The sequence below is a fragment of the Alligator sinensis genome, unplaced genomic scaffold, assembly GCF_000455745.1.
Source record: "Alligator sinensis unplaced genomic scaffold, ASM45574v1 scaffold678_1, whole genome shotgun sequence".
Lineage (NCBI taxonomy): Eukaryota > Metazoa > Chordata > Crocodylia > Alligatoridae > Alligator > Alligator sinensis.
Window position 1 is genome coordinate 1,084,207 of NW_005842006.1, and position 14,736 is coordinate 1,098,942.

The 14,736-nt window shown below is 43.9% G+C and overlaps 1 protein-coding gene and 1 long non-coding RNA gene across 4 annotated transcripts in view; one reads left to right on the top strand and one right to left on the bottom strand.

The window, feature by feature from the left end:
* Nucleotides 1-769, bottom strand: part of LOC102388252 — a 5,884-nt gene extending 5,115 nt beyond the window's left edge. The window contains exon 1 of one of the 2 annotated variants that reach the window (XR_323609.2): nt 446-769. This is a non-coding gene — a long non-coding RNA (uncharacterized LOC102388252). Of the gene's footprint in view, nt 1-286 lie in introns of both variants that reach the window. The other variant, XR_003093597.1, reaches the window with a different exon arrangement.
* A 10,375-nt stretch (nt 770-11,144) lies between these two features.
* The window catches only part of HPCAL1 (hippocalcin like 1), a 106,463-nt gene continuing 102,871 nt past the window's right edge, over nt 11,145-14,736 (top strand). For both annotated transcript variants that reach the window (XM_025201853.1, XM_025201854.1), the window contains exon 1: nt 11,145-11,178. The gene's annotated coding sequence lies outside the window, so the exon portion shown is untranslated. The remainder of the gene's footprint in view (nt 11,179-14,736) is intronic.

Sequence of the window (14,736 nt, forward strand, 5' to 3'; positions counted from 1 at the left end):
GGCGGCTGCAGATCGTGACCCTTCCCCGCGGGAGTCCGGAGCTCCCCCCGGCTCTGCACGCGGGCTCGGGGGGCCGGGCCGGGCCGCGCCCCTCGCCCCGTGGTCCCGCGGGGGCAGCGCCGTGCCCTGGCCGGACGGTCCCAGCGGCTTGGGGAGAGAGAACTCCGGGCACTGCTCGCCTCCGCGCACAGCGCTGCCAGGGGGCACGGGGCCGGGCAGAAATCCCCCCTACTCTTCCTCCCCACCCGTTGTTAGGAGCCCCTGGGTGGAGGCTGTGGCTCCGCACCTCGCGGTGTCCCACTGAAGTTACAGCCAGGCCGGGCGAGCTTCAGGAAACCGCCTCGCGCGGGTCCCTGCTGTCGCCGCGAAGCGAAGCCCTGGGAACAGTTAATCTGCCGTGACTTTGAAGCGTCCTGCCCCCTCCTTCGGGACCTGCGCTGCCCACCTGATGCCAGGCAGAGTCGCACCACGTCCCTACCGCATCCCCTGCTCTCTTGCTCACGGTGGGCTCCTCTGTGAGGGTGAAAAAAGGGTTGCCATGACCCAACGTTGCTCTGTTGAAACCTAAAGCAACCCAATCGCCTTTGCAAAGCTTCCTGTGTGCTGCGCTGTGCGACTGGCTGATGGGCAGTCTCTCCGCATTGTCTTGTGCTCTCCCGTTTCTCCGGACACCTCTTGTCTCCCATTTCGTACCTAGGCGTGGTTTACACTGAAAAGTTTTGTCAGCACAGCCGAGAGGGGAAAAAAATCACATTCCCAATGGACATGGCTGTCCTGGCAGACAACTGGAGAGGCAAGTGCACTAGCAAAAGGGAAAGAAAACAACCCCCCTTTTCTCCCCAAAATCAAAACTTTTTTTTCTGGCGTAGCTTATTTCATTCAAGGAACTGGCAAAGCCAGTGCAAGCTATATTGCTAGTCGCCCAGTAATACAGCTCTGCTGGGGCGGTAATGGGAACACACTTCTTTTTAACTGTAGGCAGGCCGGTAGACTGCTGTTTTCTGTGCCTGGGCTGTCACTTTGTCTGAGTCTGGGCAGCTCCTAGTACAGAGAGATCAAGCTAGGGATCTTGGGTACTTTGGTAATACAGCTGCTATTGTACCCATATAGTAGCTTTGAGCTAACAATGAAGATTACTTTGTAGCTCAAAGGATTAAATTTGGCACATGGTTGCTTTTTTGCACAGCCATGTGCTCTATGACTAGAAATGGTAGTTTTCCCATTAAACGGTAGTGCAAACCACCTTCTCGAGAGCATCAGTTCTTACTCAAATGAGGTAGAAATGCTTGATGAAGTATATCAAGTAGGTGGTGATTCGGCTGAGACTTCCGAGCTGCAGACTTGTCCATGTTGTGGCGGGGCATAGGGATGGCTATAGATAATGAAGTCGAGTCTTTGCCTGCATACTGCATAGGGATGTCTTTAGATAATGAAGTCGAGTCTTTGCCTGCATACAAAATGTGCTGATATTTTAGGGAAAGGGATTGTTGCTTTTCTGAAGAGCTGCTGATCTTTTATGCAGCTGCGGCTTTAGGTCAGGGTTAGTAACAAGTTCAAGGCGTTACCCACTGAATGGAAATCAGGCAAACTTTTTAAAAATTGTTTTTACACCTTGGTTTGTAGTACCCAACAAAGTATTGATGTAGGACCAGGTTTTTGGACATTATCAGAAAAATATATAGTGTAGTTGGGCACAAAGGCTTCATGGAACTGAACTTGTACCGAAGTTAATTTCTGTCGCAAGAAGGTCTTTTTGTTTCGGCTCATGTTGTTGACCATAGTAACAAAGTAACTGATGGAAATTATTGGGTAGAGCAACATAGGTTGTCTTTCGAAGGTCTTCAGTTTAGAGCTGTTGAGCTTTTAATTATACTAAGCATAAAATACTTTGAATCGGTGCCTGAAATTCTGCTTGCTCCAATACTATGCTATCATTCTGAAACCTAATAGATACATATGCTTGATTAGCTTCACCCTGGCAGTCTTTTGATGAACCGAAGCTTTAGCCTGGGTTAGCAAAACTTTGATTTCTGCTTGTCTCGACTCTTCCAGCAAGCATGACTTTTCCCTGTCGCACATTCTGCTTAACAGTCTGATAGCAAAGTAACTGTGTATCCTTTAACAAAATTATAAGGTTAAAAAACTTCCTGATGTGCCTCAGCAGTTGGGGGGAGGGGGGGAACCTCAAGCAAATCCCCTGGAAAATCTTGTCTTTCTCTCAAAGTGGGAATAATTGTTCTTGTTAACTAGAGACGTATCCATTCAAATGAGCACTACTGTGTACATTCCTCTGTGACTATAAATATGAGATGGAGGACGAATCCTCTCAATCTGACACCGGTGTAATTCCCATGAAGAATGCAATGTCTAGTGAGAAATGATAGTTATAATTCATTAGTGGAATAGCAAGTTTTAGAGGGCAGCTGAATTACTACCATGGAAGAAACCGTGAACAGTATTTATCTCTTCTTACTGTACCTCGTCTTTATCCCTTTTTGAGAAAGGAGCAGACTTGCATGCAGGCAGCCAAGAAGGAACCAGGTAGTTTATAGGATTTACCTTGCATGTTAATCAAGATGTTTCTCCCTAAAAAAAAAAGAAGCACTCTGGAAGAAAATGTCAGTTGAAGGTAGTCTTTCTTCCTCCCTCCCTCCTCCCCTACACCCCAACACTTTTTTTTTTTTTTTTTTTTGAGTGACCAATCTGCTGTATTGTGGGGCACTGTCGACTTAAAATCCAGTTGCATCAAAATCAAAATTTTGAGTTAGATGAGACTTTGGCAGTGACACATTTGAGACCCTCCTGGGTTGGTTTTGTTTTGTTTTGTTTTTTGGTTTGGGTTTTTTTTGGCGCGGGGGGGTGGGCTTTACAATTGCATTCTTTTAAAAGGGGCTTTTCCCTCTCCTTTTACTTCATGTGATAACTATGTAGAAAAGAGCCTGACTGTAAAGGGGAAATCATGCAACTAAACAGGGTGAACAAACCAGGAAAAATATTTTGCTGGTAAAATTAATGTCTTCCTAAAGATGTCTTATGCTGATGCCACCCCTTTACGTGCCTCAGTAATGTTACTGAAACACAGTGGTTAAATGAGAACAGGCATCTGCAGAGTCTGAGGGGACAGGAAGGTTGATGTTGCAAGCATGATGGGCACTTGACAATGTAAGATGCTGTTTGAAAAGCATCAGATGAGGACCTGACCACTTTGCCAAGATAAAGGATAAGCTCATGCAGCTGGCTGAGCAATCGGATTGCATTTTTCCTGTTTTGGACAGAGTTTCTATTGTAACAAATTAACTAGTATACTAATCATGTTGGCAAAGGTGTTTGTTTTTGTTTCCCAAAACACTGAGCATGCCAGCATGTGAATTGACTACTCAAAAAGAAAGGCAGAAAACATTTAATTGTGAATGTCTGGGTTTGTATTAGTGCTGGGGCATAAACTATGGCTCCTGTAGTTTCTTGAAAATACAAACATTACTCTTGACAAAGATGGATGGTATAGCTTAGGCTTCAGTTAAGGAAATACATCTTGCTTGAAAGTTGGCACGTGTCTTGTGCAAAGTCATTTTCGAACCAGTGGAGGCGGGAGTGGGAGGGAGAAAAAGACTGCCTTCTGGGGGCCAGAAGCCAAGAATGTGTGGGCGTAATGTGAGTCTTCCCCCCGCCCCGTGTTTTTAATTCACCTCTGTACAGAGCAGACTAGCACATCTACATGGCATGGGGAGGCCTGCTGATGCTCTGTGGCTTCGAAGTTGGTTTTTTTTTCCCTTTCAGTTTTTAAAGTGTGTTATGAATGGAATTCTTCTGCTCTTGGCAGTTCTCCCATGAAGTAAAGGGAGAAAAGCTCAGAGTTGTATTGCAGTTGGCCACAGCAGAAGCTAATTCTGGTTTATAGGGCATCATCTGTTTTCTATATTGGGTTTTCAGTAGTAAATAACATTTCTCAAATCTTTCTCTACATCATGTTTCTCAGAACAAGCTCTTGTGGTGATGGCAAAATATTTTTTTTTTTTTTTAAGCTGGCTATTGCTTATGAAGATAGAGTATGCTTGTAAAAGTCATGTGATTATAACCACTACCACTTTGTTTAATTAACAGGGTTTAAAAAAAAAATGTAGGGTTTAGAAAAGATGCCTAATAGCGAGGGTTTCTTACTGTATAAGATGGGGAAGGGGAAGTCAAGTGTATATGTCAAGTGTGTAATGATTGCGGCTTGATTTTTATTGTCCTTTTTTCTGAAGGAGAGGGCAAGAACAGCATAAAATTTGGCATAAGACAGGAAAAATCTCTTGGTTCATTCACATCCTCTGCTGTTGCATGGTGTCACATCAGAGAAGTCTTCAAAAACTCCCCAAGCTTCAGCTTAACACTAGTGTAACTGTGAAGTCCCAATCATTCTTATAGGAACATATTCCAGAACCTCACTGCTCTGGTAGCCATGAATAAATTTGGGTTGAATATTGGAACTAGTTTATGTACACTTTGTCCTTATATGATGTTTTTCTATTTAGCTCCTTCCCCCACCACCTGGTTTTTATCTTCCTGATGTGTTCATAGGCACAAATTAACTGACATAGAAACAAATTAATTCTCAAAGAGGAAGTGGGGGGCAAGAAGAGTAAGCATAGGAATAGACTTAGTAGGCAGTAGAAAGCAAGCGGTGCTTAGACACCATTTTGATTTTTAATGGGTTGGGATGTATTGCACTTAGAGTTTATACAAGTCCATTTGTTTCAGAAGTGCCCTGGGGGCTTTCTTAAAAAATAATGATCCTTTGCGGTAGTGTGCACAGAAGATTCTCTGATTGAATCCTGTTAATTAAAAAAGCACACCTAGGATAAAATAAAAAAAGGGTTTCAAAATGCTTTTAAATTGCTGCTTTGTGACCAAACTTGGTAATACAGTTAGAGCCATTTAAATGAAAATTATTGCAGGATAATTATTGTTAGTGAAACCTGTCTTTCCCATCTCTGTGCCTGGTGTTGCTCTCTAGTAAAGTGCAGCAAGTATGGGGTAACTGGTTTAGCCTCTCACTGCTGGAATTTTAAAATGTCTCTGCAAATGTAAACAGTTTAATTATCTTCTGACTTCAGTGGAGCATTCCCCATCTACACTTAAGTCAGATGATCTGCATTCATGTAACATTTTTGTTAAGAGAATCATACCTGATGCCTTTTAATATACATTGTCTGGCCTGCCATCATGAAGTTGACTTGCAGTGCAGTAACTTAGGTGTGTTATATACCAAGTTTCAGCATGTGTGTAGATTGCTTTCAAGCTGTTGAAAAATTATTAAATAGGAACATGCAGGGAACAGTCTATCTAACACAACATGAAAGGTTGAAAAACTTGTTATTTTTCAAAACCAAATTAATTTGAGAGGCAACAACCTCTGGATAGTCATACTATAGGGTGGTTATTTTTCTTTTCCCCCCAAAAGTTCTCTCTCTCAAAACCTTCCCTTGGTGCAGTTTGCAATTGATAGGTGTCCTCTCAGTTGTCTGAAAGGGAATAGGAAAAAATCCTTTAGACTTACCTGTAGAACTAAGGTTAAAGAGGAGCTTTAATTCATGCAACTTGTGTTCCTCTCCTATCACCGTAAATTTGAGTTTCAACCTTTTATACAGATGGTTCTAAAGTCGATCAGTTATGGAGCCTAAGGGGCATAGTTTACTCTGACTATGGAGAGGAGAGCAGACCATTCCTGCCATTTAAAATATAAATAATTTAACTTCCTTTTCATTAGAGCAGAATCTAATTTTATTTGCCCAAAGTTATAATAGGGCTCTGGTGTGTCTTCTGGTGAGGATTTGCACCTTTAGGAATTTGCTCATGTATACTAGGGCCCACTGATATTGCTCTGCATTTAGATGATTTGGTTTAGATTAGCTTTGTTTGTTCCCAGTTTCTTTTTCTAGTTTCTTGCTGTCCAGACTAACACTAGATTTGGTGAGTTTAGCCCATGACAATACCTTATTATTTTGGGATGGTGGGGGCCGGGGCTGGACATAAAATAAAAATACCTGTCTGCTATGCTATATAAATGAATTGCTTTTCATGAATAAACTTGAAATTCTTTCCCCTTGTTGGATCATACTATGTATGTATGAAGGTCACAGACAATTACGAAGCATTTTTACTGTAGTACTGGCTTTAAGAGCAGGTGGTAAGTTTCTCAATGCACCAGTCACTCTGTAAAAAGTTGAGCTGTCTGTTGTGGCTTGCTTACATAGACTTACATAAGCAGTTCTATTTGGTCAAGGGGGATAGCGCTGCACATAAATGCAGAAGTGGTTAGCTGTGTTAGTCTAAAGTCAGCCAGAAGGCAGGACACAGTGGCATCGTAGGCCCCTGACAGACGTTACATTTAAGATGTAATTAATCTGTTAATTGCACCTTAAATAGTAACTGACCTCATGTTCAGACAATTCCCCAAGAAGGGAAACCAGCCACAAGAATATTATAAATATACAAAACTTATAATATTTTGTACCTGGTTTCCATTGTGCCTTAAATTGAATATGTGGAGCTGGAGTCCTGCATGGTCAGTCAGGAGCTGCCCACTGCCACTTCCCTGCCCTACCTGCTGCCCAGAGCAGCACAGGAGGAGGAGGAGGAGCCGCTGGAGGCTGTGTGCAGTGGCTGGGGCCAGGACCATCCAGTGAGTGTGAATGTGGGTGGGAGCACAGTACAGGCTGCCCTGCATAGGAATGGGCAGGTTTTGGCCTCATGTAGAGCACCACAGAGGTGCAGTGGGTTGGATACAATCAATTGGTGGGAAAATTAGTTAGTGGGCTGGATCCAGCCCATGGACTATATTTTGCCTACCCCTGGTCTAGAGCTCTAGGTCACATAGAGCAGAGAAAGTTTCCTTGTTCCTTTTGCAGCAGTTTTAATAGCTGTGTCTGTCCCTGTAACACCTCGCTTTGACCAGGGACCGATGAGGCAGAGGAGGAATCTTGGAAAGGGAGGAGTAGTGAGTGAGGAACCAGCTCCTGCAGCTGCTAGTATATTGGGTACCAGGTGTGTGCATCCAGAAGGCTAGTGCTCAAGCAGCAAACTAATCCTGACCTCCTCTCTCTCCCTGCCTAGATTTCTAGTGTAGTCCATTTAAGACTGAAAAAGGGCTTTGCCCTTCTCCAGTCACTGCTGGTTAAGCGTGTAGCCCTGCCAGCGCTGAGCTCTCAATAGCCCCCAAACTACCTAGCTCCCCCATTTTCAAGGCTTTTAATAGTTGCTGTTTAGGCTGCTTTGAAAAGGCTGGAAAATGAGGGGAGATGATTTCACAGCTGCTAACTAGCTCCTGTCCTTTTCCAGGTACCCTTTCAATAGCAGCCTTTTGACAGTTGCTTCCTCCTCTTTTGTTTCTGACACAGTTAAAGGGAGTTATAAAGTAGATAGTTGCTGTTAGTGACTCTGCAGTTAACCCAGGCACAAGCTGGGCTGAATGAAACGGCTTCACAATGTGCAGTGTATGCATTTAACTCATGTGCAGATAGCCAGATTTGTAACAATGTTATTAATGGGCAGTAAGTTGGGACCGGGAAGCATTTAAGTGTATTATGCTTACGTGTGGATCCATATTCTTTCTGCATCTGGGCCAGTTGGTCCTTACTGCACCAGCTGTAGTTCAGACTGCCATAAACTCCTCAAATTGAGCTTAGACAGCTCTTATCAACCTGCCAGGCTACCAATCCTAAACTTGGTCTAGACCAGGGGTGGCCAGTCTGTGGCATGTGTGCTACAAATGGCACAGGTAGTAGCTGTGTATGGCTTACGACAGATGGGACAGAGAGTAGGATGCAGATGATGGGGTTTGAAGTGGTATTGAGGGGATGGGTAGTGCCCAGCCTTAATTTGTGGCACACCTGCCAAAGAGGTTGGCCCCCACTGGTCTAGACTCAAATTTTGCCTGCAAAATTAAGTTGTGAAAACAGTTTTACCATTAGCCAAAATAGTGCTGTTGATAGATGTTTTAGTGAGGACACAGTACATTTGCCAGAAAAAAAGCTGCATCTCACTAGGGGGGGGGGGGGCTTGCCTGTATGCTTTTTCCTGTGTCTGAATTGGCAAATCCTTTTAAATGTGCACAGATCCTTGGAGATTTGAGTGCTATTGTTGGTCAGAGAAGTCATGCTAATGCTAATCTCAGGTATGCTTATAAATGGGTCCCTGTATACTCTAACACAGCCACATTCTGGGTCAAAGACATCTAAATCCCATAGCAGTATAAACTTTATTTTCTGTGAGAAATTCCCCACTCCCATCCTTTCTGAGCCCCTGCCCAAACAGCAATCATTCTCAAATAAAAGTGCTTATGATGTAAATGTATTTCTTTTCCAGCACCGCCTGTTTTGATAATGGACTTCTTGCTTGCCTCTAGGCAGCCTAAGTCCAAATTCTTTCTTCCCTCCCCAATGTATGTCAAAGAAGAAGCAGCTCATGGAAAGTTTCAGTTTCTCCTCTATAAGGCTCTCCAGATTGTGCTTTCCTCTTCTTCAGGAAGCCCAGCTTTCTTGCTTACATTTCTGGCTCTCTGTTCCCTGACTGCCAGCTGGTCTCCAGCTCTGGTTCCATTGAACAATGCAGGGTGTACGCTTGTTCCAGCGCACCTGTTTAAGTTTGCTGATGATACCAAAATTTGGGGTGAGGTGGACACGTCAGTAGGGAGGGAAAGACTGCAGCAAGACCTGGATAGGTTGCAGGGGTGGGCTAACAAAAACAGGATGCGTTTCAATACGGACAAGTGCAGGGTGCTGCACTTGGGCAGTAGTAACCAGCAGCACACTTATAAGATGGGGAACTCCCTTCTTGAGAGCACGGAGGCAGAAAGGGATCTTGGAGTCATTATTGACTCCAAGATGAACATGGGCCAACAATGCGAGGTCACGGTCGGCAGGGCTAACCGGACGTTATTGTGCATCCACAGGTGCATCTCAAGTAGGGCCAAGGAGGTGATCCTCCCCCTCTACGCAACACTGGTCAGGTCGCAGCTGGAGTACTGTGTCCAGTTCTGGGCACCCCACTTCAAGAGGGATGTGGACAACAATGAGAAGGCCCAGAGGAGGGCCACCCACATGATCCAGGGACAGCAGGGCAGACCCTACAAGGAAAGGCTACGGGACCTGAACCTGTTCAGCCTTCACAAGAGAAGGCTGAGGGGGGACCTTGTGACCGTCTATAAACTCACTAGGGGGGACCAGAAGGGTTTGGGGGAGACCTTGTTTCCCCTAGCGCCCCCCGGGATAACAAGGAATAACGGCCACAAGTTGTTGGAGAGTAGGTTTAGATTAGGCATCTGTAGGAACTACTTCACAGTCAGGGCGGCTAAGATCTGGAAACGACTTCCAAGGGAAGTGGTGCTGGCTCCTACCCTGGGGGTCTTTAAGAAAAGGCTTGATGCCTACCTGGCTGGGGTCATTTGAGCCCGGTTTTCCTCCTGCCCAGGCAGGGGGTCGGACTTGAAGATCTACAAGGTCCCTTCTGACCCTACTTCTATGATTCTATGATTATCTCTGCAGGTAGATTGGGAAAACAAGGGAGCTGCAGGCAGATCCCAATAAGATGGATCAGCAGTGAAATGACAGTATTTGTCAGGAAGGTGACTGAGATCACAGCATCCTAGGATAAAAACCCCATATTTGTGCAGTTATGAAATTGCGGAGTCCTGATTAAGAAGTCTGGTCACACTTCCTACAGCTATTTGGAGGCTTCCTAATGGCTTGGGTAGATACCAATGCATTAGTTTTGCTCATTTTGTACTTTTAGTGCTTGGTTAAATGCAAGGGAAGTTTAGATTAGATATTAGGGAAAACTTTCTCACTAAGAGGGTAGTAAAACACTGGAACAGGTTACCCAGGGAGGTGGTAGAGTCTCCATCCCTGGAAGTTTTTAAGACCGGGCTAGACAGAGCCTTGGCTGGGATGATCTAGATGGGGATGATCCTGCTTTGAACAGGGGGTTGGACTAGAAGATGACCTTCTGAGGTCTTCCTACCCTAATTTTCTATGATTATATGATTCTATATGTAACAATAAGTGCTAGAAATATAATTAATCAAAATACATTAAAATGAAAGATAGAATGTAGAGAAGAACTCTGTCAACTGATGTAAATTGATGTGAACTAGTAAATTCCATGGCTGGGTGTACACTTAATTGTGCTACCCTGGTGATGGGGGAGCAGAATACAATGGGTATATGGACAGAGTTAAAGTGATTTGGGTTTCTTTAACTTTGCAGTCTCAACTTTTATCTTTGTAATTTTAACGTGAGGTTTGGATGTCCTAACCTTCAGAAGTTTGAGCTTATCTAGCCTTGGTGCGCTCTGATATCTTTCATATACATTAATAGATACTATCTTAGCTCCATTTACCAAAGGCTATGTCCTACCCCCTTTCTGTGGATCTACTTTACAAAATTTGCTGTAGTAAATTTTCCCCCCTTTTGCCCCTCCCTCACACAAGATAAAAAGCCATCATACTGCACCCAAACATGTTGTGTTCAACTCTCAGTAGTTGTCATTGTGTGTAGTATGATGACGGAAGAGAAGGATAAAAAGAGGAAGAGCTAGATAAGCTTCCTGAACAATGAATGTGTAGTAATATAATTGTGTTAATCTTATTGGAAAGAGTTTAACATTAAAAGAGGAAATGGAGTGAACAGCTGGCACTGTTCCAACCCATGCTGCTTGCATCCTTTTTTAATTCCAACCCAATAGCTAGTGCCCAGTCAGGCCATACAGTATGTGGCATTTGCCAGTTGCCTTCAGAAAATGCAATTCAGGAAGGAAAAAATAGAAAGTGAAGGTAATTCATCTTGCACTAGCACTTTAAAGCTTGCAAAATTAGATTTAATCAAATTTTAATATGCTTAGTCATAGTGGAGCATTACTGTCTCTTTCTCGCTTTTCCTCCCCCCCCATTTAGGATCTGCAGGGGCCTACTACAATATGTGATCTTACTGCTTAAAGATTAGGTTCAATCACATAATGAGTCAGAAATTGTTGCCCTTTTTGAAACCCACAAGAAGCTTGTGTTCAACATTTTAACACTAGTATAGTCTTGAAGTCTTCCCCTTCAAAGCGTGTTCAACATACTTAAAATTGGAATGCTGCTTACCATCATTTTTTGTTTTTTTTAGAGTTCAAGATCCTGGTAGAGGAGGACTGGAAGTGGCAAGTATAAAATATTATTTAAATTGGGCACCAAAATGCCCATGCAGTGAGTTTCTGCAAGTGAGATGTACGTTTTTCCTCAATACATGTTACAGTACTAAAAAGCATCCACTAGTAAGAAGTACTTGAGCCAAGCGCCTTTATACAAAATAAAAGTGCATTTTAGCTTTGGTAAAAAGGGGAAAAATTACATTAAAATCAACTGAGTTGCATCTGCTTATACTAGGAGAGTAATCTGCCCAATAACATTTCAGGGGGAAGGCAGGGTGGCACTTCTAGAAAGCAGCTGGTTCAGAGGCATGAATTCTTGTAGCATCCTTTTTTAATTCTGTCCCAGTTGCTGTTATACCCATTCAGACCATGCAGTCAGTTTTTATTAAAAAAGGCAACTGCAACAGATACCTGCAAGGGATGGGCTGAAAGAAAGCGAAGGTTGTTCTAAAGAAGGGAAAGGGATGGGCAGGGGGAGAGCGTGCTAAGAGAAGTAATAAGTGGATCAGTTAAGATGAAGTCTAATTTTAGATGAACAAGGCACTTGACATCTGGAAGACCACTGAAACTGCTGGACCAGGTAGTGGCATAGGAACATATAGTTCCAGTTGAGACCATGGTTAATACAGCCCAATCTGTGGCTCACTTTCTGTTTTGCAGCTTCACACTGAAGTTGTTTTTTTGAAGTTTAAGGATAGATATGCTGAGGTGGAGAATGGACTGTCTAAGGAGGTTGAAGTATTCTGCCATGGGCTTTTGTGTGTTTCTGGAATTGATATTAAATCAGCGTCCATTCATTTTTTTTATTTTTATTTTTTTATTAATTTATTTTTTACATAGGGATTGTCTGTCTGGTCAACATAGACAGCAGAGAGGTATTGTAAGCATGATACCATCTAACAAAGTAGGTTGTTGTTTCTGAAAGCCCATGCCTCTAAAACAGTTCATCTATAAGGTACAACCCTCTCTACCTTCTACCTGACTTCAGATTAGCATGACTAGCTAGCTCTGTGCCAGTAATATTTCAGTACAGGTCATTGTATAGCATTCTTGCATTTTTTTACTATGTCTGTTTTTTCTATCTCTCTCAAAATTTTTGGATGCATGTTTTTATTTCTTTGTTCATATTAGTGTTGAGGAAGGATCATAGCTGCATAGTTGTAGGCAGACTTGTGGTAGTTTAATAGCTTAACCCATAAGCAGAAAATGTCCAATTAATAACCAGTCAGAGATGCTACACGTCTCTGTTGGAAGAGTAGTTATTCATTCTGGATGTAATTGCCCACTGTTTTAGATCCAAGAGGATTTGCTTAAGGCAAAACGTAATGATGATGATAAGGTAGTTGTGAATACTTCTTTATTCCCTTAGGAGTAGGAGTTAGATTGGATAAACTAATAGGTATCATCTGACTCCAGGCAGATCTTAGATCATATTAGAAGCTTCTACCTATGTAGTAATATAAATTGTAAAAAACAACCTTGCATTAAAATATTTTTGTTAATGAAGTGTGGTGTCAAAGATGTAGGATGCTATTTCCATACACAGAGAAGATGCAAAAAGGGGATTTGCTTAAGAGCTGTTTTAAGTGCTCAGTAAATAATCAATAGTAACATATTTTCAAGATTTGTTAACCTGTAGTTTTCTGCCTCTTGATGTTTTCTCTTCTCGGGGAACTGCAGCGCTAACTTTTTTTTAAACATTGTTTTGCTAATGATTTAATGTCACTATCTTCAGCCTATACAAAAGATGGCTGAGGGGTGATCTTGTGGCCGCCTATAAATTTATCAGGGGAGGACAGCAGGGAATTGGGGATGTGCTATTTAACATAGCGCCTCAGGGAGTAACTAGGAATAATGGGTGCAAACTAGTGGAGAGTAGATTTAGGTTAGACATTAGGAAGAAATTTTTTACAATAAGGGTGGCCAGAGTCTGGAATGGGCTTCCAAGAGAGGTGGTGCTGTCACCTAACTTGGAGGTCTTCAAGAGGAGGCTTGACAATCACTTGGCTGGGGTCGTCTGACCTCAGTCCTCTTTCCTGCCAGGGGCAGGGGGTCAGACTCAATAATTCGTTGGATCCCTTCCAACTCTATAATCTATGAATCTTTCTCCAACTTTTCACTGGGCAGGGAATGAGCCTGGCTTGGTTTCGGCTTCACTGTTAAAATTACATTTACCAAACAATGCCAGATTTGCTTAGTAAGCTGTTGGCAGGTAACATTTAATTCCGAGCCACACTTCGTGTTGCAAAAACGAATGTTGGAAAGATACGTATGCCAACTGCAGAAGAAGAAGAAACTGAAGGAATTGTCAGTTGCTGCACAGTCAGTTCTTGTAACCAAACTTGTGGATTATTTTAAAGCATGAGGAATCCCAATAGCCTAGGAACTAGGTGTGCACTCATAAAGATTTCCTTGGCCGATACAGATAGCTGATTAGTAACCAGCCATATCGGCCAATACCGATCTGATAGCTGACTTACAGGAATGCAGCCAGGCATCTTGGAGAGCAGCACCCTGCAGGTAAGTCTGCAGGGGGGAGGGGAATGGGGGAGGGAAGGAGTGTGGAGTGGCAGATTGAGGCCTCCACGGTGGGGGAGGTGGGGAAGAGGCAGGCACTGCTCAGCCAGAGCTGAGTGGGAGGGAGTGGTGGGTGGCTCGTCCAGGGAACACGGTGAAGGGGATGGTCATCCCTGCACAACTGTGTGCAGCCTTGGGGAAGTCATGGGAGGCATATGCCCCCCCAGATCTGTGCATGGGGTGGAGGCAGGCTGCCCACAACAGGCTTAGGGCCGGGGCAGCGCCAGTCTCTTCTTGGTGAGGGGCTGGGCTGAGCACAGGCAGGAGCAGAGCAGGCTCAGTTGCATGAGGCAGGCAGTGGTGGCACTGGGAGGTGTGGCTATGTGAAGGCTAAGGTGGACTTTAGGGTGGCTATAGCCCCCCATAGTGCCACCCGTGCTTGGGGCACTCTGCTCTCCTGCCTTTTCCTTGGGAGCCCCCTGCTGTAGGGTGCACCTCCCAGACAAGCTGCCCGGCTCCATCCCTCTCCTGGTCCTGGGGTCCCATTCACCACCCTGGCTGGGCAGCACCTGCCCCACCTCCTCCTTCATCATGGGGACTTTGATCTACCCCCCAATGCCTCTTCCCCACTCCTCCCACCCCAGCTTACCTGCAGGGTGCTGCTCTCTAAGCTACCCAGCTGCATTTCTCACCATGTCCATGCGTGTAGCTGCGTGCGTGCATGCTACGTTTATCAGTGACATTGGCTACAGCGGACAAAAAAAGCCAATAGCTGATCATGTTAATTTTCTATTTAGCGGTGCGGATCCGGTACGTGACCAATATAACAGTGCACCTCTACTGGGAATGTATTTCTATTCAGCTGGAAGGTGTAAATGGCATTTGAAGTAAAATTCGTGGGGAATGTCTTGGTTGTCTCACCGTAGCTATTTTCTAGAATTCTAAGCATTCTGTAACTTAATGAATTGATGTTTCTTGATGCTTTTTAAGACTTCTGGCTAACTTGAAGCTAATACTTAAAATGGTCCCTATTGTGGACTTCTAGCAGGA